This window comes from Maylandia zebra, linkage group LG15, assembly GCF_041146795.1.
Source record: "Maylandia zebra isolate NMK-2024a linkage group LG15, Mzebra_GT3a, whole genome shotgun sequence".
Classification (NCBI taxonomy): domain Eukaryota; kingdom Metazoa; phylum Chordata; class Actinopteri; order Cichliformes; family Cichlidae; genus Maylandia; species Maylandia zebra.
Genome location: NC_135181.1, coordinates 17,019,875 through 17,047,384, shown reverse-complemented (window position 1 = coordinate 17,047,384; position 27,510 = coordinate 17,019,875). Strand labels below are relative to the sequence as shown.

The 27,510-nt window shown below is 40.6% G+C and overlaps 1 protein-coding gene across 3 annotated transcripts in view; it reads left to right on the top strand.

Moving 5' to 3' along the window:
• The window catches only part of sipa1l1 (signal-induced proliferation-associated 1 like 1), a 101,671-nt gene that overhangs the window by 14,041 nt on the left and 60,120 nt on the right, over window positions 1-27,510 (top strand). For all 3 annotated transcript variants that reach the window (XM_076874023.1, XM_024805132.2, XM_024805133.2), the window contains exon 2: window positions 24,907-24,975. The gene's annotated coding sequence lies outside the window, so the exon portion shown is untranslated. The remainder of the gene's footprint in view (window positions 1-24,906; window positions 24,976-27,510) is intronic.

Sequence of the window (27,510 nt, the reverse complement as noted above, 5' to 3'; positions counted from 1 at the left end):
TAGACTATAGTGGTCCTGACTTAACAAGATTATCCTTTTGTATAAATACTGTTTTTGTATTTTTTGGCAGCTTCATTATAGTAGTAATTTGATCCTGAACAATTCAAATGCGTTTTTATAGAGGAGCCTGAAGGTCTAATGTGCCATTTCCTGAACGCGCAACTATAGGAAAGCCTCCAGTGACGACAGTCGCACAAGTAAGGGAAACGGGCACGGGATTAAAGGAAGACCTACATCCTGGTCATTATCCATTACTGCAGGATGGAGTTGCTTTTTTCATCCAAGGGAAACTGTCACTTCTTAAAGTTGGAAAGCTGTCATGTGCCTGGTTTAAGTTTTCTTTTTTGATCATCTGCAGTCTGTATTGCTTTTAGTGTGACATACTATAAGCTTGGAAGCAGCTGATTATTTTATGTGATAAAGGGGATATGAGTTTTTTTTCCCCCTCTCTCCCTTCTTCTGTTTTAAAAGTATGCATTGCTGAGCTGCCATAGTGTGAAGAGGCGTTTCAAAAAGAAAAATCTGGTATTAAAGTCAACAAGCTTTTGAGTTGTTTCCCAGCCTTGAAATTGATTCATTAAGTGCACTGTAATTGACAGTCTTTGTGATTTCTCTGTCAGTTTGATTTCTCTTCCTTGCTTGTAATTTTCCACTGAGCCACAACAATTCAAACAGATAATCTTTTGGCTATGTTGATGTTTATGGTAATGTGGCCAAACAGGGGAGGAGGGCATGGTTGTAAGATACATGGAGCGCATATTTCAGCCAGAGATGGGATTTAGTGTTCAAGTTACTTTAACCTTAGAGTGGCTGAGTGGGGATGAATTTTAACATCATGGGCTTTTTTTTTTTTTTTTTTTAAATTGCAATTTGTTGTTATTTTTTCCCATTATTAGACATGTAATTTTGCCAGTAATAAGTTTCAGATATTTCAGTACTATATAAATAATTTCTACAACAAAATGAAACGCCTACAGAAAATTTTATTTTAAATGGAAGCATAAGAAAGTTTGAGTTTCTTGGTGATTATTGTATTAAAGTATTGGTTCATCTATCTTTTTTTTTTTTTCTTGAAATGACACAGTGCTATTATATAGCACTGTGAAAAGTTTCGAGCCACCGCTCATTCCTTCATATTGTTCTAGGAAAATGGGAAGTGGGGTTTAGTAAATTTATTGAAATGTGAAAACATACATGGAAATTGAATAATAAAAGTAACAACAATTTGTAAAATTCTAGCAAACTTAGCAGTCAGTATTTTGTATGAACAACTTAGCCTGAACTCCTGAACGAGCTTTCTTGTAATTAAAGTAATCTTCAGCAATATTTGTTACAGCTTCTTGAAGGACATTCCAAGGCTGCCTTTCATTACATTTTGTTCCACACTCCTTTAATAATGTTGAGGTCCATAACTGATTGTGTGTGTGTGTGTGTGTGTGTGTGTGTGTGTGTGTGTGTGTGTGTGTGTGTGTGTGTTTTTTTTTTTTTTTTTTTTTTTTTTTTTTTTTTCTCCTTTTATCCCGATATCCTTTTACTGCATTGGCAGTGTGTTTGGGATCATTGTCATGTTAAAAAATGAAGTTGTAGCCACTTGGATTCTTTCCAGATTATATTGCATGGTTGATCAAAATTTGATCTGACTGATTCCTTCCAGTCCAATTCTTGTGAAGGACCAGAATCACCTCTCGGGTCCTGTGTCAGGTCTTTGTCCTATTTCTTAAAGACATAACTTTCAAATACTGTTTATCTGCTGTAGATAGTCCTGATACTTCTGTTCTTCTTTAAATCTTTGAAGGACACTACGTACCATGTACAGATATGTCAGGTTTTCACATAACAGTTCTTTGAGAATCACTTTCTTGGTGTAAAAATAAAGTTTTTGTGCCTGTCAAACTGGATTTTCTTTATAGATTGAATGAAAGAAAATGGAACAAGTGTTTTTTTTTCGTTTTGTTTTGTTTTTTTGTTTCTTTTTGTAACAGGCTGCTAGTAACAAAAGACACAATCGAAAAAAAAAAGAGATAAAGATGCAGTCTAAAAGTGGTTCTGTGTTAAAGTGTTATGTGTAGACACAACACGGGTTCATTCCTTGAGATAGGTGCATATTTTTATTTATTTTTTTATTGTAGAATGAGTCACAGGTTCAGGAAAAACCTTGGAAAGACCTTCAGAATGCTTGGAGAGCTGTTGTCAAGACCACTTTAAAAATAGCAAGAAACTTTGGATGAAAAATATAAAGAAATTACTCAACCTTGTTATTTTGGCAACTTAAATAGTTTGGTTTATTGAGGGTTAAATGTAAGTCAAAACATGGCTGTCAGCTGCTGCTCATAAAACCCCCGACACCAACTCCCTGCGTCTAAGAATATCAAAAATTGAAATGAATTGAGCTTTTAATTTATCCCAGCATGCACTGAAGGTTTGCCCAGTGCACATTAAAGGCTACATCTTGAGTAGAACAAGCAATAAAGGGATAGATGGATGCTTCTTGCCTGAGTTTAGGCACGACCGAGGATAAAGCCTTTCTGCCATTTAGCCGATCATTGGCGGTATTATGGTCTGTTTCTCTGAATTCTACGTTGAAGAATTCTCCAACAAAAAGAGCTGTATTTGCTAAAGGGTCACGGAAAAAGAATTTCAGTGCATGTGGTGGCATCATTATCTTAGGAAGAAATGTTAAATGAAGCTCCAACAATCAGTCCTCATGATGAGGAGGACAGATCCACATAATGAAAGACATCTTGCTCGGGTTTGTTGGTTCCAAGGAGGTCCTAGATAGTGCCAGGGATGGTAAACACATAAATCCATCTGGATTTACTGAAATCAGCAGTAGCGGCTTTTGGCTGAACCCTGCTCGGTCTTCCTGCTTGTCAGATGCGCATAGAAAGCCACAGATGATGCTGATAGGTATGAATTCCTCAGTTGTTGCTGGTAACTGAGTAGGGTGCTTATTTTATCCAGATAAATTTCAGGCTTCTGGCTTATTTTCATTTCATTACTCTGGTTATTTTTGAATCTTTTATTTAGTCTATACAGTACTAAAACACTGCATTTCCAGTTTACAAGGGCAGCTTTCTTATTTTGCAAAGGGCTCAACATTCAAAAAAGCAGCAAATCCAGTTGTTTGGACTGTTTGCTATAGTCTGTCTCTACTTGTTTTCGCCTTAATTATCACGTGCTCCACTAGAGGACATAAACAATGATGAGACAAGTAGACCTGCAGATAGTTTTCTTCTAATCTGGAAAAATGGGTCACAGTGCCCAATCTCACATCATCTGGCTTGCAGGTGGTGACTGCAGAAACCAAAACAGGAAAGTGGCCTGTCATGATCTGTATTGCTCAGTGCAACCGTTCTGTTCACTGAGCTCATCGAAGAATGGGAGTATTTTGGCTTTTGAGGTGGCAGCCTTGCAAACACAAGTAGAGTTTTCATTCTTGAGTTTATTGGATTTATTTTGATGACTTTGAGGAGGAAAAAAAAAAGTGGTTAAGTGAGAGGAAAAAAAAGAAAATCCCCCAACCTTCCAAAAACTAGCTTCATCCCATTTGTGTTTCAGCTGAGCCAATGGTCTGCAGTGGCATGCAGAGGTATGTGTGAATGCTTGGTGTACACAATAGGGATGACCTCATCGTTTTCAACCCTATGTAAGCCCAACATGCCGAATAACAATGAAATCTGGACGTCCCACTACTGAGCCCCCCTCCTTTTAGAGTGTGTGTGTGTGTGTGTGTGTGTGTGTGTCCTCTTGCTAAGGTGTGTATTTACCTTTTAGTTTACAAAGGTTCTTAAAATATTTACACAGGGCTGAACTGGTTAATGATTATTTGGACAAGTGGGATTTGAAGTGTTGTGCTACACACACTGGCGCATGTTGCTGTAGAGAAACCAGCTGCTATGGGCTTTGTTCCTGCTGTCAGTTAGTGAATGCAGTCCTAACCACGGTGACCCTCAGTAGGTTTGCATGTGAACTTTGGCCCAGATTGTGAGTCTTTGAAAATATTAGCATAAATTAGGTCTTCCTTTCATTCACAAGCTGGGTGAAGATTACCTGCGATATATCAGTGTGTTGGGATTTGTGAACATTTTTATTGGCATAGAGAATGCTGAAATTGGTTATTGTAATTTATTGATCAATATGGCACTTGCCTCTTTTAGCAAGTTGTTTGGTATGTGTAGCAGCAGGAAATTGTGTAATGGAACGGTAAAATAAGTGCAGTCCAACGTGATCTGGCATGCCCTATAGTTGGAGAAACTCTCTTCTATAACATAATATTGTCTTATCAATTTAAAAAAGTAAATTTGCAGATATTATTAGTTAAACACTCAAATGCACAATGAGCTTGTGTTTTCAGACCAAAGATTAAATCTGATTTCATGAAACAAGAGAACCTATCATACGCTTTCTGTCATTCCCAGAAAATACTTGATGCAGGTGATGGTAACCTTGTTTGCCACAAAGCTTCCATATCAAACTACACTTTTCTCCTGCTACCCTATTACCTTACATCTCTCCCTGCCAACATAAATGGATGCTGCCTTATTACCCAGTCACTCAAATAGAGAGGGCTATTCTGCTTTAGATGGTCTTTGGTGGTGATTTACCACTAAGCGCTTTGATCCATTAGAGTAGTAGTATTCTGACAACTTCTAGTTGGTGCCTCTGCTGGGTCTCACAAGCTGAAGAGAGGAAAGCTCGATCAGTGGTTTGTGCCTGTGAAAGCTCATGTTTTTCATTAACTAGCAAATAGTTGGACAGTTGATTGCCCCAGTGGCACTTTCTAATGACAGAGGGCCAGTTTAGCGGAAAATCTAATTCAGTGAGAACCCACAGGGTTGTTGTTGTTTTTTTTTTTCTAAATTAAATTACTACCTTTAAAATCCCTTAGACTTGGGATGGGGTGAGTGGAGGGTTGTCTGTGCTTGAAGAGAGGCTTAAATGAATGGACCCTTGAGGCTGCTTCCCTAATTTTCATCACAGATGTAGTGCTTGGAAAGAAGTGTCCCTTTTCTGTCTTTGTTAAGCAGGACTGAGTTAGTGAAAATTAAGTTGAATGTAGTAACTAACCTGTGGGGATCCACTACTGTTCTGTGGTTTAAAGTTTATGTTATGCTTGTGTATGGGATTATGACGAGTAGTCAGGTGTGCAGATACGAGCTCTACAAGATATAATGTGCTATCAGATGACTTGAATAGCATGATTGTTGGACTTCACAGTCTCTACAGTCGGAGATTAGAAAAGTGTCTGGAGGGTTCGAGCTCAAAGCACCCGTAGTTCTCATTGCTTCCTGATATGAGATTCAGTAAGCTAATGTTGCCAGGCAACGGCTGCACTTCCACTTTTGGCAAGTACTGCTTAGTAACAAAAATTGTTTCCAAGAAGTAAAGGCAGAATCAGTGCTGGAATCAGTGATGGAGACGACACTGGAATCTCATCTGACCTATTACAGGCAATTAAAGCAGTGCCACAAGCTAGTCATCTGTAAGAGTGTTAAACTACAGCTGAAGGGAGTGTCTGTCCCACGCAATCAACCTTATGTTTCATTCTGTTTAATGAGTATAAAAAGACCAAATTGTTGGAAATTTCCCCCAGGGATCAATAAAGTATTCTGATTCTGAAATGACATTAAACAATCTGTTTTCATAGAGCGGTAGTTTTGCTCAAGCCCCAATTTGTTCATGCATATTTAGTTTTACAGTGTTCTAATACAGTTGATTAGGATAAGAAAATTTGCAGACATTTGTAAATGACACTTTACTAATCTTATTAATTAGTTTAATAGTTTTGTTGTATTTTTTTTTAAAGATTTTACACATAAATGTGTAAATGAGTCCTTATCTGTCTAAAAATGATTTCTATTTAAAAAGCAATCTGAACATCAGATAAAGATCATAGTTGTTTTTTTTTTTTTTTTTTTAATTGTTGATTTCGGATATGACCTTTTATCACCCCATAAATCACAAAATACTGAATCCTTTATTCAGACACAGTCCATTTTGAAAATGGAATTGAAACTGGAGATTTTCACAAGAGAAACTAAAAACAGTGTAGACAGACTCTGTGTGGAAAGGTTTTAGGAATATCACAAACTACAAGCCTAAAACCCCCCACTCCACTGATGACTTGCTCTTAGCCAACACCCTTAACGACTTCTACTGCCGTTTTGACGAGCCATCAGGCAGCCTTCACACCTCCAACGGCCCCAACAATAGAGGCACTTTGGACACTAATTCCCCCACCTCTCCCCCCTCCATAGAGCCATCACCACCTTCAAACTGTTCACCTACAACACCCCCCTCCTCACCCCACACAAAAGAGGATTTCACACCACCTCCTCCCACCACAACTCTTCATATTCATGAAGCAGATGTGAGGAAGCAGTTTAAGAACCTGAATGCTCGGAAAGCTCCCGGCCCAGACGGCGTGTCTCCTGCCACCCTCAGACACTGTGCAAACGAGCTGGCCCCAGTGTTTTCTGGCATTTTCAACTTCTCACTGCAGGCATGTCATGTGCCTGCCTGCTTCAAGTCCTCCACCATAATCCCTGTCCCCAAGAAACCTAGGATCACTGGACTAAATGACTACAGACCCGTGGCTCTGACATCTGTGGTCATGAAGTCTTTTGAGCGCCTAGTTCTCTCCCATCTCAGGACCCTCACGGCCCCCCTCCTGGACCCCCTGCAGTTTGCATATAGAGCCAACAGGTCTGTAGACGACGCCATCAACATGGCCCTACACTTCATCCTGCAGCATCTGGACTCCCCAGGAACCTACGCCAGGATCCTGTTTGTGGACTTCAGCTCTGCCTTCAACACCATCCTTCCAGACCATCTCCGAGACAAGCTTTCCCAGATGAATGTGCCTGATCCCATCTGCCGGTGGATCACTGACTTCCTGACGGACAGGAAGCAGCATGTGAGGCTGGGAAAGAATGTCTCGGACTCCCGGACCATCAGCACCGGCTCCCCTCAGGGCTGTGTTCTTTCTCCTCTGCTCTTCTCCCTGTACACCAACTGCTGCACCTCCACCCACCAGTCTGTCAAGCTAATCAAGTTTGCAGATGACACCACCGTTATTGGGCTCATCTCTGACGGGGATGAGTCTGCCTACAGGAGGGAGGTTGAACGTCTGGTGTCCTGGTGCAGCCACAACAACCTGGTGCTGAATGCCCAGAAGACAGTGGAGATTATTGTGGACTTCAGGAAGCACACAGCCCCACTCCCCCCCATCATCCTGACTGACACCCCCATCACCTCTGTGGACTCATTCCGCTTCCTGGGTACCACCATCACCCAGGACCTGAAGTGGGAGCCCACCATCACCTCCGTCATCAAGAAAGCCCAGCAGAGGATGTACTTCCTGAGGCAGCTGAAGAAATTCAACCTGCCAACACGGACGATGATGCAGTTCTACACTGCAATCATAGAGTCCATCCTCACCTCCTCCATCACCGTGTGGTACGCTGGAGCCACTATCAGGGACAAACAGAGACTGCAGCGTGTTGTGCGCTCTGCTGAGAAGGTGATTGGCTGCAGACTCCCATCTCTGCAGGACCTGTACACCTCCAGGACATTGCGGCGTGCAGCTCGGATCTCAGCTGACCCTTCTCACCCTGGACACAGTCTGTTTGACCTGCTCCCCTCAGGCAGGAGGCTCCGGTCCATTCGCACCAGAACCTCTCGCCATAAGAACAGTTTCTTCCCCTCTGCTGTTGGACACATGAACAATTACCATATGACTGTTCCCGCCACTAACACATGACCCTACGCTGTGTTCACTGCATCATTCCATGTTTGGCACTGATCACCACCTGCACTCATGCACATATCTTTCAACGTAGCACTCTTAATTCTTATTCTCATGTATATATCTCATGTATATCTCATGCACATATCTTTCTACGTAGCACTTTTAATTTCTTATCCCTACTTTTATTTTTTCATGTCTATTTAAGTGCTATTTATGACACTATGTTTGCACTGAAGCACCGCAGCAATTTCCTAATGTTGTAAACCTGCTCAACATTTGGCAATAAACCCCTTTCTGATTCTGATTCTGATTCTGATTATACAGACACAAAGCATATGCAACAGTGAAATATAACCTTATAGTATAAAAATGAATAAATATAACCTTTTAAAATGTTACAGTGAAATAAGAGAATATTTTGTGGCTTACTGTATTTGTAGGGACCAAAGGATTTTTGTCTGCAGTCAGTGTGACTCAGAGATACAGCTAATGCTAAAATATCCTATGACATTATAACGACTATGTTTAAATTAGCAAGGATCTAGAGGTAACAAGGTGATTATTGAAGTGGAGTCTTATCTATAATTTGCATGCTTTCCAGCTCCTTTCTAAGGAGGACCATCTAATCTTTACTTATAAGGCCTCACTCACACAGGCCGAGAGACAGGTTAGCAATGGATTCTGAGGTCGCCAACGGTTTGCATGGAAGATGCTTGCTTGTCTGCAAATGCTTGTTGTTCCAGTCAGCGCCTGGAGTGTCCTGGGGTGTCACGGAATAGTCTTTAGGTCTGTGTGACTGGGGCCTAACATACAGCAATGATTTTGGAAAGTATCACGTGTTGTGAAACACCGTGCACTGAGAGAAAAAAGATTCAAGAGGCTTCAGTGGGGAGGTGGAGGCATGGATATAAACAATATCACCATAATCAATTCCAGTTAGAGTCATGGAATGCACAATGAGTTTACCACGAGGAAAAATTATGTTTCTGTACCAAAATCAAACTTTTGCCTCCAGTTTACTGTCACTCATGAGAAAATGCTTTCCCCATGTTATTTTTCGGGAAGGGGGGAATAAAATGTTCTGTAAATCACACTCTGAATAATACATGAACAAAGCCGTCTGTTGGAACTTTTGGAATGCAAGATGAGAATAAACCTGGAAAAGTTGGTGCATAAACAGAAGTGGACATTCCTGGCTCAATGTATGAGGCAGAATTTTTATTGGAATATACAATTAACAGTCCCCCCACCCAAATAGATATCACTATATTTGTGGGGACCAACAGTCATTGGGAACACAATGCCTGTCCCCATGAGTTTGAGGTCATTTTTGAGGGTCAAAATGTGGTTTTAGTGTCAGGGTTACGATTAGGTTATGATTAGGTTTAGGCTGAGGGTTCGGATCAGGCATTCATTTTTGATGGTTAGGGTTACGATTAGCGGCTATGGAAAGCATTATGTCAATTAGATGTCCTCACTAAGATATGAAAGTGTGTGTGTGTGTGTGTGTGTGTGTGTGTGTGTGTGTGTATATTTCGGTTCAAATATGCAAATGAGACATCGGCTACTTCAAGTATCTTATTCTGCATAAACATCCTGTAGACAGGTTGTTGTAAAGCACTTACAGGTGTAGTTTTGGTCATTTTCTTTCTGCTGGTCTGAAATAACACAAGTAATGGAACCAAATATAACCCAAAATCTAAAAATTGACCAATGCATAAAATAAACGTTTTCTTTGCTTGTTTTGGCCACCATTTTCCTCCTCAAATATCCCCCATGAGCCGTGCTTGTACCGGAACACTCTTGTTTCACAATGCACCTATTCCTACAAATAGCCAACAGTGCACTAGAGGGAGGTGGAGTAGGAGGAGAGGGGTCTTGTGGTGTGAACAAGGCCTGGCGGGGGTGGCGCTGGGTTACATAATATCAGACGAACCCAGCTGTGCTGTGTTGTTTCGCCCATGGGTGAAGTTGTGCCAGCCAAGCTGACTGATGTGTCCACCTGCGCTCATCAGAGTGGGGTTCAGGATTAAGGTGCAGGTCAATGATCAGATTGATGTTGAACAGACTGATTGCGTGTAGTCAGCAGATCTCCTAGGCAATATTAAATGGGCGAAACACAGAGCCACAGTACCAACATCTCCTTCGGCACAATGTTGCCATGGCAGCACAGTTGTTGTGTTGTCAGAAACCTTGGAGTGTAATGATAATGCAGGGCTCTAACAACGGTAATTAGCAGCTTTATTTTCCCCCCTTTCCTCCTTCCGCATCTAGTGCCTTCTTAACCCTACAGCCACTCTTCAGTGGAGCAATGCACCAAGAAAGATGCATGCTTTTATCATGTTCTGTTAAAAAAAGGACAGTTTACACTGGCTGTAGCTCATTGAGCAAACCTACTGATCTGAAGGTTTGTGGTTCGATTCCTGGCTTCCCCTAGTCTGCATGCCAAATATCCTTGGGCAAGATACTAACCCCAAATTCCTCTCCGATGCATCCATCGGAGTATGAATGTGTGTGAATGTCAGTTAGAAAGCACCTAGGAAAAATGTGCTTGTGTGAATGGGTGAATGCACAAGTTGTATAAAGCGCTTTGAGTGCTCAGAAGAGTAGAAAGCGCTATATAAGAACCAGTCCATTTACCATTTACCACTAGTTGGTTCTCATGCACAGACCATTTTCTACCCTCAAGTTCGCAATGTGTTACTCAGTGATTGCGGGCAGTTTTGTGAAGACCCTGTTCCTGTTAATGTCCCCAGCTGACTGGTGTGTTTCTTTTTGGCTTTTCTAAGTATCATAAGTGTTGAATAAAGACTGAATAATTTACTACAGGGGTCTTCCAGGAAGGCCCATGTGACCCTGCAAGCTGTATTTAAAAAGCTCATCATCTCGCCCTCTGAGACTTCTGTAATTAAAGGGAGAGGCGTCTGTGTTTAAGCTTAAAGTCTTTGATATACAGTATTAGTTCTTGACATGCAGACAGCCAGCGTTTTCTCGTGTGCGCCATTTAATAGAAATGTGTTTTCAACAACAACTGATTGAAATCCACACAAAACATCTCTCCTCCCTAGGCATCAGCTGTTGAATTACTGCTTACCACTGAAAGAACTGTAAGCCAATTCACTGGCTGTGTTTGTTTTGTGTTATATCCAAAGTAAAAAGATTATACAGGGAGTGCAGAATTATTAGGCAAATGAGTATTTTGTCCACATCATCCTCTTCATGCATGTTGTCTTACTCCAAGCTGTATAGGCTCGAAAGCCTACTACCAATTAAGCATATTAGGTGATGTGCATCGCTGTAATGAGAAGGGGTGTGGTCTAATGACATCAACACCCTATATCAGGTGTGCATAATTATTAGGCAACATCCTTTCCTTTGGCAAAATGGGTCAAAAGAAGGACTTGACAGGCTCAGAAAAGTCAAAAATAGTGAGATATCTTGCAGAAGGATGCAGCAGTCTCAAAATTGCAAAGCTTCTGAAGCGTGATCATCGAACAATCAAGCGTTTCATTCAAAATAGTCAACAGGGTCGCAAGAAGCGTGTGGAAAAACCAAGGCGCAAAATAACTGCCCATGAACTGAGAAAAGTCAAGCGTGCAGCTGCCAAGATGCCACTTGCCACCAGTTTGGCCATATTTCAGAGCTGCAACATCACTGGAGTGCCCAAGAGCACAAGGTGTGCAATACTCAGAGACATGGCCAAGGTAAGAAAGGCTGAAAGACGACCACCACTGAACAAGACACACAAGCTGAAACTTCAAGACTGGGCCAAGAAATATCTCAAGACTGATTTTTCTAAGGTTTTATGGACTGATGAAATGAGAGGGAGTCTTGATGGGCCAGATGGATGGGCCCGTGGCTGGATTGGTAAAGGGCAGAGAGCTCCAGTCCGACTCGGACGCCAGCAAGGTGGAGGTGGAGTACTGGTTTGGGCTGGTATCATCAAAGATGAGCTTGTGGGGCCTTTTCGGGTTGAGGATGGAGTCAAGCTCAACTCCCAGTCCTACTGCCAGTTTCTGGAAGACACCTTCAAGCAGTGGTACAGGAAGAAGTCTGCATCCTTCAAGAAAAACATGATTTTCATGCAGGACAATGCTCCATCACACGCGTCCAAGTACTCCACAGCGTGGCTGGCAATAAAGGGTATAAAAGAAGAAAAACTAATGACATGGCCACCTTGTTCACTTGATCTGAACCCCATTGAGAACCTGTGGTCCATCATCAAATGTGAGATTTACAAGGAGGGAAAACAGTACACCTCTCTGAACAGTGTCTGGGAGGCTGTGGTTGCTGCTGCACGCAATGTTGATGGTGAACAGATCAAAACACTGACAGAATCCATGGATGGCAGGCTTTTGAGTGTCCTTGCAAAGAAAGGTGGCTATATTGGTCGCTGATTTGTTTTTGTTTTGTTTTTGAATGTCAGAAATGTATATTTGTGAATGTGGAGATGTTATACTGGTGTCACTGGTAAAAATAAATAATTGAAATGGGTATATATTTGTTTTTTGTTAAGTTGCCTAATAATTATGCACAGTAATAGTCACCTGCACACACAGATATCCCCCTAAAATAGCTAAAACTAAAAACAAACAGCTTTGATATTAATGCGTTTTTTGGGTTCATTGAGAACATGGTTGTTGTTCAATAATAAAATTATTCCTCAAAAATACAACTTGCCTAATACACTCAACAAAAATATAAACGCAACACCTTTTGTTACTGCTCCCATTCCCCATGGGATGGACGTAGAGACCTAAAATTCATTCCAGATACACAATATAACCATCCCTCCCAAACAGTGGTCACAAATCAGTCCAAATGTGTGGTAGTGGGCACATCTGCTATATTGAGATAATCCATCCCACCTCAAAGGTGTGCCACATCAGGATGCTGATCTGACATCATGAGTAGTGCACAGGTGTACCTCAGACTGCCCACAACAAAAGGCCACCCTGGAATGTGCAGTTTTGTCTCACAGCAAAATGCCACAGATGCCACAAGCAATGAGGGAGCGTGCAATTGGCATGCTGACAGCAGGAATGTCAACCAGATCTGTCGCCCGTGCATTGAATGTTCATTTCTCAACCATAAGCCGTCTCCACAGGCGTTTCAGAGAATATGGCAGCACATCCAACCGGCCTCACAACCGCAGACCTCGTGTAACCACACCAGCCCAGGACCTCCACATCCAGCAGGTTCACCTCCAAGATCGTCTGAGACCAGCCACCCAGACAGCTGCTGGAACAATTGGTTTGCACAACCAAACAATTTCTGCACAAACTGTCAGAAACCGTCTCAGGGACGCTCAACTGCATGCCCGTCGTCCTCATCGGGGTCTTGACCTGACTCCAGCTCGTCGCCGTAACAGACTTGTGTGGGCAAATGCTCACATTCGATGGCGTCTGGCACGTTGGAGAGGTGTGCGCTTCACGGATGAATCATGGTTCACATTGTTCAGGGCAGATGGCAGCTGAGAATGTCCCAGTTCTTGCATGGCCAGCATACTCACCGGACATGTCACCCATTGAGCATGTTCGGGATGTGCTTGACCGGCGTATACGACAGCGTGTACCAGTTCCCACGAATATCCAACAACCTCGCACAGCCATTGAAGTGGAGTGGACCAACATTCCACAGGCCACAATTGACAATCTGATAGACTCCATGCGACGATGTGTTGCACTGCATGAGGCAAATGGTGGTCACACCAGATACTGACCGGTTCTGGGTCCCCAGACCCCCAATAGCGCAAAAAACTGCACATTCCAGGGTGGCCTTTTGTTGTGGGCAGTCTGAGGTACACCTGTGCACTACTCATGATGTCAGATCAGCATCCTGATGTGGCACACCTGTGAGGTGGGATGGATTATCTCAATATAGCAGATGTGCCCACTACCACACATTTGGGCTGATTTGTGACCACTGTTTGGGAGGGATGGTTATATTGTGTATCTGGAATGAATTTTAGGTCTCTACGTCCATCCCATGGGGAATGGGAGCAGTAACAAAGGTGTTGCGTTTATATTTTTGTTGAGTGTAATTCTGCACTCCCTGTAAAGTTCAGCTCTTGATGAGTAGTAGACATGTTTATGTCTAGCGAAAAAGCTTTTAAGAGTGTCTGTCTATCTCTGGTGTACCTGTCATACTAATAAAAATGTATTTGGGGGAATTAATGCTTGCAGTAGTTTATTATGTATCAGTGGCGACTGGAATTTGAGCTTAAGCAAACCAGCCTTTCAATTCCCAGAATGCTCTATGTATAAGAGAGATGTTTGAATCACGCAGACAGGTGTGTAAAGGTAACATCTATCTGAAACGCCCTCACTGTTCAGCTGTTTTTACACATGCGATGCATCTATGAACTTAATAGACATTACCAATAGCACTGGACTTACTCAGACTGGATGTTAAGCCTACTTAGCATGCAGTTTTCCCAATGTTCACTTCATCCTATGTGTGACTAGCTTACGTTGATCTCTGGAGAATTTAGAGATATAGTGATGGATGTAGAAATGTAAGTCCTACCTCCTGTATGCACCGCTGTCAAATGCCAACTTTGTAGAGTATGCAGACATGTTTTTATCAACATATTCTGGAGTTAAGTTGTAAAATGCTTTTAGTCACTCTCAGCGGAGTTCTCTTGAACTTAATCAGAATCAGAATCAGAATCAGAATACTTTATTGATCCCTGGGGGAAATTATTTTTTTGTTACAGTGCTCCATTTTAAACCAACATTAAGACAAGACAGACAATACGCTAACTAAGAATAGTACAATATATACATATATATACATACATACATACATAAGTCACTTATAAATAAATATTTGGAAAAGAAACATGTGTAGTTGTAGCAGCAAACAGTGTGTTAAGTGGATGCGTTGTACAGGGAGATGGCCACAGGCAGGAATGATTTCCTGTGTCGTTCAGTGGTGCTTTTCGGTAATCTCAGTCTCTCACTGAACGAGCTCCTGTGACTGACCAACATGTCATGGAGTGGGTGGGAGGTGTTATCCAACATTGTCTTTATCTTGGACAGCATCCGCCTCTCCGACACCACCTTGAGGGAGTCCAGCTCCATCCCCACAACATTGCTGGCCTTACGGATCAGTTTATTAAGTCTGTTGGCATCTGCGACCCTCAGCCTGCTCCCCCAGCATGCAACAGCATAGAGGATCGCACTGGCCACCACAGACTCATAGAAAATCCTCAGCATTTTCTGGCAGATGTTGAAGGACCTCAGTCGCCTCAAAAAATAGAGACGACTCTGGCCCTTCCTGTAAAGTGCTGTGGTGTTTTTAGCCCAGTCCAGTTTATTGTCAATGTGTACTCCAAGGTATTTATAGTCCTCCACAATGTCAACACTGACCCCCTGGATTGAAACAGGGGTCAAGTGTTTCCTGGTCTTCCTGAAGTCCACGATCAGTTCCTTGGTCTTTGCCACGTTGAGCTGCAGATGATTCTGCTCACATGCTTAACCATGTTTAAATACTTTAATCGGACAGTGGTAGGGATCAGGAACCCCCTGGATTTGTTGTGCCTCTCACACTGTAGGAGTAAATGGAAAAACAGTTGATCAGTCGCAATGGCTGGTTGTCTCACGAGCTGGAAAAATGTATTTACCACAGCACTCATGGTGCTTTGTTGAGCTATTAGTGCTCTCAAAGTTCACCAAAATTTCATTAAGAATCCTCCAAAAGATGCCACATATAATTAAACAATTTAAAGATGAATTTGTGGGCTTGCATCATTAGATATTGGGCACCTTATACCGCTGAGGAGTTGTTGTAGATAAACTATATTAAGTCTGGTGCTATTTTAAAACGCTTCTTCCCCCCCCCCCCCAAGTTTTAGATATTACATAGATTATTAAACGGCTGTAGTTTGTGTCTAAAAACATCTTAAAAATGCAAAACTCCCCAATGCTTCGGTGTGAGGGTTGGTTGGAGAGAGGATTGGAGAACTAATGCTGTATTTGAATTGTCTACTTTTCTTTCTTTCTTTCTTTCTTTCTTTCTTTCTTTCTTTCTTTCTTTTTTTTCCTTGTTTCTTTTCTTAAACAAATTGGGCCTGCATTCCCATTTGATATTTTGACAGGACTATATCCAAACCGTTTCTTCCAGCTGTCTCAGCTCTCAAATGGGAAATATGACCACAAAAGTTCCAAAAGAAACCCAGTTGTGGGAACTACAAAAGTGGTAACTGAAAAAACGGATAGAGAAATGGCAAAAAGATGAGAGTAGGAAGGAAAATAAACAATGTTAGAGTTAGGCAGATAGATCTGAGGACCATGCATTAGAAGATAAGGTAAAAACATTTGATCTTTAAAAGGGAAAAAAGGTAGCGTCAGATAAATGACTAGTAGAGCAGTAGAGGCTGTCATGAATGCAAAGGAGTGTGAGGGAAAGGTAAGCCTTGAGAAAATCTCGCCCCTGAACTTTATCTGGGAAAACAAAACAATTAAGCCCCAGTCAACCAACAGCCTGACTGTTTCTTTAGTTTGAGCTCTGAGGCTGAGGGAACTGCACAGAAAGCTTTGCAGTAGGCATTTTATTCAAAGACCTTTTCTGTGTGTGTTGCTTTGTGAGGTATAAAACTCACATCTGTCAAAGTGTCACAGGCTTGCTGTCTGGAGCCTTAACCTCATCTCCTCCCATCTCTTATAACAGCGATTGCCCTTGAAACCCCTGCACATCGTTTCTCACGACCATTAAACATGCAGCTGTCAATCGCCCTGTGACCGATGGCCTCATCGCCATTTGCCTCTGAGCTGGCTAGGCAAAATCAATACAAGCCTGCCTACTATGGATATTTGGGTTACTCCATGGACTAAAAGCAAGCATGTTTTTGACAACATGTAGCGTTTCTGTGTAAAATGGAAACTGCATTTCGAAATGTGTGCTTTGCTTGAAATATTAGGTAAACCTTTTCCACTTTTGTTTTGTTTAGCTTATACGTTAGTCCATATTTGACCATTTTCTCAGGGATTTTCTCTTAATTTAGCCACTTAACACTTCTTTATCAACCATTCAAGCATAACAAAGACCTAATTTCAAGGGACGAACCAGCATAATCTACGTAAAACTTAACAACGAACCAATTTTGCATTTTATTTTCAGGCACTTTGTTACTGGGAATCTCAAAAGCACATCATTTGTCCCCAATGCTTTAGTTGCATCTTCAAAAAAGCCAACTTTAGCAGGTTAAGAGGTATAAAATGGTAATTTTGCACCAACAAGATGATTCCGAAATATGCCAAAAACTTGGTATGACACCACTCCAAGTCACACCAAGTTTTGGAAGAACACATTGCAAAAATGAAGGACAAAAGAAGCGGCTATTTATAAGCTGATAAATAGTTTCTGTCATGTCAGGCAATGGGGGGGCAAAGACATGGTAAATTGGCAAATCTCTGACTAACATTGACTCAAACTTTCTGACTTCATTGTCTGTGAAGGAACGCATGCAGACTCAATTTTAATCATACTTTATTTTCAGTCAATATGAGACTGAATGTAATACACTATGCATGTGGTCATTCTACGTATCTATCCACTGTTCATTGACCATTGATTGGCCTCCCTAGGGTCACAGACCTTAACCATATCAATCTTATTAGAGATGGAACAAAATGCAGCCAACATCCATAGAAGAGCTTTGAAAGTCCTTCAAGATGCCAGAAGAATTATTCCTGAAGACTTAAAAACAAAGCTTAGCTAAGAAATAAAGGTGCTCATACCAAACACTGACTGAACCATTTCCATATACGTTTGCACTCATTCCCATTTTCCTACCAAGGCATAAGACTTTTGCACAGCAGTGTGCATGCAGAACTAAACCATCGATTAAACTGCTATTGTCGCAGCACGGAGGTATGTTTGTGCCTGTATTTACAGACAGACACTCTCCCTGGTTAGTTTGATCAGTTAACTTAAGCTATCCTCCCACAGAACTTGTCAGACAGTGTTTTTGGCTTTGTCTGTAGTGATGCTACCTGGTACTGTGTTTAGAGTGTCAGAACAACAAAGAGCAGAGAGAGAACAAAACGCTGGGCTAATTGCTGTAAGTAGTGGGATTGTGTCTTTAGATGTCAGGTTTAAAAGCGTTGGCACGTACTCATTCTCCCTCTCTCGTCTTTTGTTTACCTTGATGTTATGGCGGCATTTTTCTTTTTCTTTGTGCGGCTGGTAAATTGGCATATCTCTGACTAACAGTGACTCAAACTTCCTGACTTCATCGTCTGTGAAGTAATGCACGCAAGGACTCAATTTTAATCATACTTTATTTTCAGTCAATATGAGACTAAATGTAATAAAATATTAGATTAGCAGACAGAATTAGTTTAATTTGCCAGAATGAATGCTCTGACAGCTTCATCTGTCACTGTATACATAAATGAGTTAAACATGTGGTTCCAGTGACTGACAGACTGTTAAAAAACGTATATTGCTTTACTTGTGATTGTAGGCGCACATATGAATCAGCAAGTCTACATTAGTAAGGGAATAAAGTGATGTAAAATGTATTTTAGGTTTTATCAAACAGAAGAAAATGTCTTTTAATTCTACTTATAATCATCTTGGAGACATAAAAGGCGCAAGAAGTCTTCCTGGCAACTCTGCTTTGCCATGGCTACCCCTGTCGCTACTGATGTTTATAGTGTGAACTCGAGTAAAGGGAGAGGAAAATAAAATAAAAAAAGTACCATGTTTTTGTTGTCAAGCTGTTGTGGGCTGGAGTTTTATGAGCTTTGAGGCTGGGGATGTGGTAAGGGTGATTTATAGCTTTCATTATCAAGGTTTTACCACACTGTTGGTTCCCGACAGGCTCCCCACAGGTCTGCACACAGTTGAGGTAAGTGTGAAGGCTTACACTTTACCAGAGTGTGGTTAGACAAAGGCAGTGAACAGTTAAATTTACCTAAGGTGCAGCTTTATCCCCAGGGATTCAACTTTAATTCCTTCCGAAGTATGCATCAGGTGCTGCTGGGTTTTTGAGAAACGACACACATGGATTTTTTTCTCCTTCTTGTGCTCACTGCAAAGTGCAGACACAATCGTCTGGAGATGAGGTGGAAGAGTAGAGAGTGCAAAGGTTTCCTTTTTTCCCCCAGATGAACTTGTGAACTCAAGTTTCTTTACTGGCTACTTTTGCTTCACATTATCTTTTTATATTTCTATCTCAAGCCCTTTCTCTGGTATTTGGTCTTGAGCCCATCTTTTTGTACTGATTTGGCATGTTTTTTATTTCCCTGTAAAACTTTTTTTTTTTTTTGGTCTTCCTCTCTCCACTCCTTTCTCTTTAGCTTTGTAGACTTCAGCTCTGTTGTGATTTATAGTCATAGCAGAGGATCTGCTACTTTGGTCATGCTTTTCTAACCCTGTGCAGATGATTCCCAGGCTTTTTCAGTCACACAGTTGCTTCTTTTTCTTGTTTTCTTTTTCTTTCTTGTTCTTTTATTGTTGTGATACTTTGCTAAAAAACCAGCCACATCACTGCCATGACCGCTTAACGGTGTCGTGGATAGAACAGTTATGATTACCATTAATTTTCTACAAAGACTCTTGGTATGTAGACTTTTGGAAAATGACATACTCACATGTCAGTGGTTATGAGAACACACTTGTGAAGACTATTACCATGATGACAGTAAGTCAGAGGCTTTAGTGGCCGGTGGTTGAACTCCTCCTGGCAAGTCAGGAGTTTCATGAATAGCTTTGGCCCATCAAAACCTGACTGGACGGCAGCGCGAGCTAGCACACACGAAACGTTTGCTGAATAGTAGCAGTGGCTAAAAGCAGGCCTAATCCAGCTGCAGGTTTAACCGACAAATAGATTTGATACAGTGACTCTGCCAGCCTGTATCCCCATTTTCCAAGGAGCTGAATAGTGTGGGAGAGAGAAACTGAGGCTTATGTCCCCGTGATGGAGGAATGTGAAGAGCAAGCAGTTGAGACTTGATAGAGAGCTATAGCCAAAGCATTGAAGACAGGTTTACAATGGGTAGAAAGTGAGGATGGGTGGCAAAGGAACAAAGCTGCTTCTGCTGGCTTGCACTGGCTAAGAAGTGGCTTTGGAAGGAAATCCACAGAGAATTTGATGCACTGAGTTTTTGCAAGTGCTGTGAGTCCCATACCCAGACACCTTCATGGGGCTTTGCACAGTATGCTTTTCCCCTCCCTCTATGCAACATGACCTACCTCAAACTTTATTGACTCACTTCCCTAATGTGGGGCATTTATAACGTGGAGTGAGAGTGTGGTATTTTTATGGGTCATTAAAAAAAAAAAAAAAAAAGGTGTTGACTTTTTACATCAGCGTGGTGCAGTTTTTCTTTTCAGTCTTGGCATTTGTGAAGCATTGCCTGCTGATGATCAGAGACTAGGCAAAGGTAGAGGGGGTTACATAAGAAGTACTTACAAGGTGCTAATTATTCTTCAGAGTTCAATGCTTTTTCTCAAGTAGACAGGAAACGATAATCTAACGGCACATGTCGCAACACTTGAATTTGTATCTTAATAGGTGTAAGTAACGGGATGTGGCATCGTTTTTTTTTTTTTTGGGTTTTTTTTTGGGTTTTTTTTGGTGAGCATATTTTGGTAAAGCCTAATTTGTATAAATTGAATTCGTTGCAAAAGACTGCAAAATGCCAGCTGTCAGGTTCATTATTTCCCCATCTTGTCTGTACTGCAACAGGCTCAGGCTTTAAGCATTCATGATTTACACCACAACAGTATCACTGTGATGTTTCCGGACTCTCATCTTACCTGCCATTTGTTGTTTCTTCTCAGTTGAAGAAGCTTCTGTCATAATGTTATAATAAGCCGCAGGTCACCCTGGCTGCAAGCGTTGTGGTAAAATTCAGAATGAAAAGAGCGTTTCACAAAAATCTCATCATATCTAGTTAAATTTAAAGATGGATTTATAGAAAGAATTTATAGTTGGTTAATGAAACAATAAATGTGTGCCAAATACACACAAGAATTACTGCACTGAACTACTTGGCAAGCATTTGGTTGTCAGCTATGACCACCAGTAGCTGACTTGGAAGGGAACTACCTAAATCCTCTGCTGCATACCCTCTGCCAGACATCTGGACGCTGTCTGTTTTACGACCTGCAACTTGAGCTTAGGGTCTGTCTGAATCCAGTGTTCCAAAGTATGATTTGTATTATGAAGGTGCCTCCTAAAGAAAAAAAAAAATCTAGCCAAAGGACACATTCCACTTAATCACGGGCTTTTTTGTTGTCATGTTGGATTGTGTTTTCTAGCCAAAGCTAACAGATTCCCTCTATGGTAAAATAAGAATACGTTATCTTACAGAAATCTAGAGTTGGCTGTTGAAAGTTTAATTCAGATGTTTTGCAGATTGAATTCGATGTTGATACTTTACTTAACTAGGCAGGCATAATCTTTAAATCCCAGGCTGATGTAAAGCTGATGGGTGGAAATGTATTTAATAGTTGCAGCTACATCTAAAAACTGACATTTTTATTTGCCTACTGCTTAGAACCAGGGGGTCAAAGCATCTTGCGTAGCTTGTGGCTTTGGCTTAAGACATGACCTTGAACTGGTCAGCCAGTCCGGACCTTTCCTTTTAATCTTGTTTTTAGCTTCAAATCACCTCTTTTTACTGCTCTCTAAAACTCAAGTCTCCCAGACATTTCTGCAGTCTGTCTGGCTGCTTTTTTTTTTTAAAAGCACTTCTGATTTCTCCTACCTAACTTGTCACTCTCACAGCACTCAGCTGCTTTTAGAGAATCTTTTATCTGCCGTGACAGTCTTCAGTCTGTCAAAGCATTGGTCTTAGCTACGGCTCACTGTACTTGCCTGCATAAACTTAACGGATTTTACAGGTGCTTTTGGAGCTCTCATCATTCCAAAGAGTAAAAGATGATATTTTGAATTTTCTTAGCAGCTCTGGGACAAACTTATCAATGCTGGACTCTTTGATGTTTTATTTAACTTGCATGTGTCATGCGTGTCCATAGTTAATGACCACATGTTTTAAAATGTGTTTCAGCGGGGCTCATAATCATTAACTAGCAAGTGTTAACAGAGCGTGGCTAATGGACAAGTTTCTCTGAAAGTGTGGCCTTGTGAAGCCAATCGGACTTAGTGGCAGGCACAGCAAAATGTTGTCTAGTTGCTGTACATCTCATTTCCCCTGAATGTTTTAAATGTGGAAATGTGTAACCTGCCATTCATTTTCTAAGCATTACTCAGAGTCCTGTGTAATTTTTCCCAGACTGAAAATCAGCACAAAAAGCAGCTGTTTTGATAATGGATAAGTTATGGGAAGCATTTTCTTTTCCTTTCTGTGCTTCCCGAGTTTGAAATTCCCCACATCACATTGACCAGGTGCAGATAGTCCTAAAAGGAGTTGTGCAGTGGGGCTAAAGAAAGGTCATAAAGCAAGGACAGATAAGTAGAGTTTGTGTGATACAGTATGACCGATGATGGGCAGCGGTTTGGCGTTTAGTTGAGTCATACATTGGTCATCTTTGTTTTTTTATTATCAACTAGGCAACTGTGGAAAGTGCTGGAAGGAGTGAGTGTGTGAACATGTGTTCCAGTTTGCATAGAGTAGAAGGCTTTCCTCAGACTGACATGAGGGGACCATTAGCAAGCCTCATTAGGCTGAATGCCAGCCTGCAGAAACAGACTATGGAGAGGTCCAAGGTCCAGGTCAGCAGTCTGCACTAATAGCCTGGGGTATAGTGAGATGGCAATAAAGATGACTGCTGCTCCAAACTATTTTGCATCAGAGGATGGAAGAGAGTTTGGAGACTGTAACCAGGTTTGGAGATGAGGATCGGAGTAGAACAATTACGGTTTTTTTTTTTTTTTTTTTTTTTTTTTTTGTTTGTTTTTTAAACATGGGGAACGGGAAAGTGAATTGATGTGGTTTTCTGCCTGCCGCCTCCTGTATGTTTATGGGTTGATGGGTTTCAAGTGTTCTCAAAAATTAACCATAAGGGGAAACGGGCAGTGCCATGAAGGATACGTATTATTACGTGTTGGATTTTGAACCCTGTTCATCTTTCTGTACTACTAGCACTACTGTTTAGGCTTAGTAAATGACAGTAAGTGATTAAAAGAGTGCAACCTGTGGAAAATGGTTAAACTGCTGAATTGCTACCCAGCTCTTCCACAAGATTGAAAATATGGTGGCAGTTGAGGGTAGCCAGTAGATCCTGTTCTGTAAAGTGTAAAGTTCTTGGAATTTAGTCTGTTCTGTTACTACAATGTCAATCAGCACGTGCCTGCTCGCAATGGGCGGATTGCATGCTTCCTTTAACATAACCACTGCTGTGATTAAAAAAGCGGAACAGCTGATAGTGACTAAAGATAGCACACAGATTGACTTCTGTGGCACAGTTGCACAATATAGTGATGTAACACTGATGAATCTATTAGATATAAATATAGTCCTTTCTAGTGTTTGACCCATGCAGAGAAATAGGGATAGGTCTTTTTTTCCCCTTCAAGCAGCAATTTACTGATCAACTGTGTAAAAGTCTAATATACACATAGTATTGGCTCGTTTGATAGTTGGTGTCTAGAAGGATAAGTAAAAACTTTATGAATGTATATGTTGTTTCTAGTAAACACATAATGCCTAAACAGCAGGTCAGATCACTGCCAATTAAACAGAAACTCGCCTTGCATTAGCTTTCTGCTTTAAGCCGAGTGTTTCCTACAATTAGAGCAGTGGCCTTCAAACTGTAGGACAAGGAGCCACTGCAGGTGGAGGCCAGACAATTAGGTGAAAAATACAGAGTTAACTTAAAGTAATTTAATGTATGTTTAATAGAAATAAGCAAGAGATGGCTGATACTGCTGACAGTTTCTTTTTTGGATGATAACAATTGATAAACTTGGTGTGAGGTTGTGAGACTTGCCACAATTTACTCCCTGAAGGCCTGACATCAACCCCAGCTATATATCAAGTGTGAGGTAAATTGGGTTAACTGAAAATAAAAATAAAGAATCCCTTTATTCATTAGTGCAGTGTAAATTTTTGGGACAGTGCATTTCTGGGATCCTTCACTTATCATGAGTTTAGGTCTGACCTAATTGTTTATTTAAGCTGGGAAACAGATGGTTAAAGTTGGTATTGATCAGCGCTCATCACAACTAACATCAAATCAAATGAATTCCCACGACCACACAGATGGAAGTTATAACAAGCGTTTCTGCAGTGTGCAGAGTTGGCGAATGCAACTGCATCGGTTCTCCAGGAAATCCAACCAGCCTCCATAGGGAGGAAATGAAATACGTGCATGCTGGGATGTGTGTGTTTAAAAACAACTCCTAGATGACTGGTTTGACCTGTGATTACAGTGGACGCTGTACTTTTGTGAGCCCTTATCCCCAACTGTACAATTTGCATCTTTGTTTGAAGCCTGTTTTGGAATTTCAGTAAGCCACAAAACCTTACATATTATTTTTGTAACTATCCTAATGGATGTCATTCATTAGACTGTGTGTCAATTAAGATTTGCCCTTCATTACAGGCCTGATGATTTTTGCAGTCTTGTTAGTTTGTGTGTGATGGTCCTTGAACTGGAATTACCACAAGCATTTTGAGATACTCCATTAAATTAGCGCTTTCATTTTTTTCTCTCCCAGAGGCTTTTAGCTGAATATAATGAGCTAAGCAATTTTTTTTTGTGTGTGTGTGTCACTGAAAAGGACTATACCTTTTTATTTAATTATTTTTAATTTGTTGCTTTATTTATTAATTGGTTAATCAGTAATGCGGTTTGGTTTTCAAGTAAAAGCTAGTCTGTAGGGTGCGAGGTAAAAAACAAACTTAAATTCTGGCTTTTCAGTGATTTAACAAGTTCAGTTGTGGTGAATCTAAGAGGCACTGTAAGTCCTGTAAAATCAAATACTCATGTTAATATTTAGATATATTGCAATTGTATGTTATTATTGTAGATAATGGTGTCTAAATATGCAAAATTCATAGATGGGTATTTACTACTTGGGTCAAAAATTTGTAATATTTTCCTGATTGGTCTCTCATTAAGCTCGTCTTTCATAGAAGCACTCTTTTCTCTACAGGTGTTGCATTTCTGTTATTTTTATTTGACCTCACTGTGTACGCTATTCCTCATGCGCAAATTATCATCTTCTATTTTAGGTTACCTGTACAGCTTTCAGGCTGTGTCATCTGCACTTCACTGGTGTTGACGAGATACCGGGATCAACAGTGAGTATCCAACTTGCTCAGCTGGATTTTCAGGGTCTGTTGGGTTACATTCATCATAGATGTTGATGCAGATGGTATCAGTGTTAATGCTCTTTTGTGTTGCTTTTTATCACCAAAAATAACTCAGAACTTCTCAAAGTAAATGTTTCTGTGCTTGATCTTCTTATAAGAAGAGCTGGTTTTATTAGATATTAGATATGTGGCTACCATAAAGATTCTAGCAACAGGCTGTCAAAGTACCAGAGTGTTTATATGTATTACAATTGTAATAATATAAAAACTAGCATCCTTAGAAACAATCAAACTCTTCCGTGTGCCCTTCACTTCTAATTGGCTTTCAGATGTAGTCTTCCTCCTGCCACCTACTTGAAATATGGAGTTAAACTTTATGGACACTGGACAGATGGTAGGTCTAGCAACTCTAAAGTAATTCAGTTGAGTAAAAAATGCCAGAAAATAATATCTTGGTTGTCTAAGGTATTCATAATATTACTAAAAAAATGCATAATAAATAAATAGAATAGAATAGATTGTAAAAATAAGGCGTAAACTGCTCTGAAATAAGAACTAGCGAGTAGGCGGCCCTTATCTATGAGTTTGAAACAGCATGTTTTGTTCCAGTAAATGCTTTGCTTCCCTCTCTGTGTATTTCTATCCCTCTTTCGCTTCTTTTTCTTTCTCTCTCACCTCCTCCCCCAGCCAGCATAGCTGCTCTCCTCTACTCCCACACACACACAGACACTACTACAGTCACACAAGAATGAGGGGGAGAAAAGAATGAGATATGGTGAAAGGAAAAACACCAGGGAAGAGAAATGGAAATTATAATAAAGAGCGAAGGAAATTAATATAATGGGATAGAGAGAGATAAAACAGAAAACGGAAAAAAAATGATGTGCATAAGAATTTTAATGAAAATCTATTTGGACTCAAAAGTAACACAGGTGGTTGGTAAAGTCTGTTTATCTTGTAATTTAGAATCCTGGAAGTCCACGAGCCTTAAAAAAGAAGCGAATACAAATTTGCATGAAATATTTGGGAAAATTCTCATAAGATAGATTTGCATGAGTGTTCTCTTGCAGAACAAATATAAAGAAAAGCTGAGTGTATAGGACTCCTAATAATAAACCACTAAATTGCAAATGGCGTTTTCAGGCTTACACTATGGTTAGTTTCTTTGACTTCTTCTAAAATGTGGTCTGAGCTTAATTTCCGTCTTAATTATAGACTAACACAATCTGGAAAAACTAATAACATGCAAATACGATCTTGAGTTTTAGTGAACACACAGAGTTATCATTTAAAGTTCAGGAAAATCAAAGTGAACCTCTGTGCTAACAGCTTCACCAAAACCAAAACCTCCTAGGAGTGGGTGTTTCAATTGAGAGGTTCAGAAGTGTGAATTGTAGAGGGAGCCCCTCACTATAAGTAAGTTATACAAAGTGTGATTACTAACAAGGTCTGGTTTCCTCAAGAATGAGTGATTGCTGTGAACCATGCCCCGATCAAAACAACCTTTACAGGACCTTTTAGTAGAAGCATTTTACTCGAAAAGCATACAAAACCCTTGGATGTTTATCATTCCACAAGATCAATTATATTCAAATGGAGGAAACGTTGGACTGTTGCTGCTCTTTCTGGGAGTAGGCGTCTTACAATGATCACACCAAAAGCACAATGTGCAATATTGAAAGAGGTGAAAAAGAACCCATGAGTAACAGCAAAACACCTGCAGAAATCTATACAACTTGCTATAATCTTTGCTCACATCCTCACTATAAGAAAAACACTGAATAAGAATGGTGTTAATGAAACACCACCATAAAGGAAACCACCACACTCCAAAAAATGCCTTGTGGCATGTTTAAAGTAAAAAAAAATAAACAAAGAGAAAATCTCCTCGGTGGAGTAATGAGTTAAACACATATACATAAATCTGCATTTTGGAGGGAGAAAACGCACTAATTCAAAGTACGGTGGAGGCAGCATCACTGTCTGGGCCTGGACATAAAGTTATCAAAAAGAATTTCAAAAGGTGAAAAGTTATCAATAAATTCTGGGGAATGATTAGGAGACATTTCATAAAGCAATAAGGAAAAACGTCCATAGTACATAAATAAACAACTAAATGGTTAAGAGAAGAATGGCGTCGAATGGACAACTTGAGTCCTGTGGTCTGATTGATATCCCAGCCAAGCAAGATGCCGACTTGAAGAGGGGTTATCAATACAAAAGGTTTTGTGTGAAGAATAGTCCAGAAATTTTCCTCTTTATTGCACAAATCTCATCAGTGGTTACAGGAAGTATATAATGAAGGTGGCTGGTGCCGAAGAATGTACATCTATTTTCTGCTTAGTCAGTTTAGGCTGAAGAAGTTAGTTGAAGAAGTTGCACTTGAGTGTGTCTAGTGATAAGAGGAAATCAGTACCATGCAGTGACTGTCTGTTTAGATGGCAATGAGTCACAGTAACTGAAGCTAATTGCCATAAATAGTAATATGTCCCTAAAGAGGGAGGGGAGTTTTACTTTTTGCAG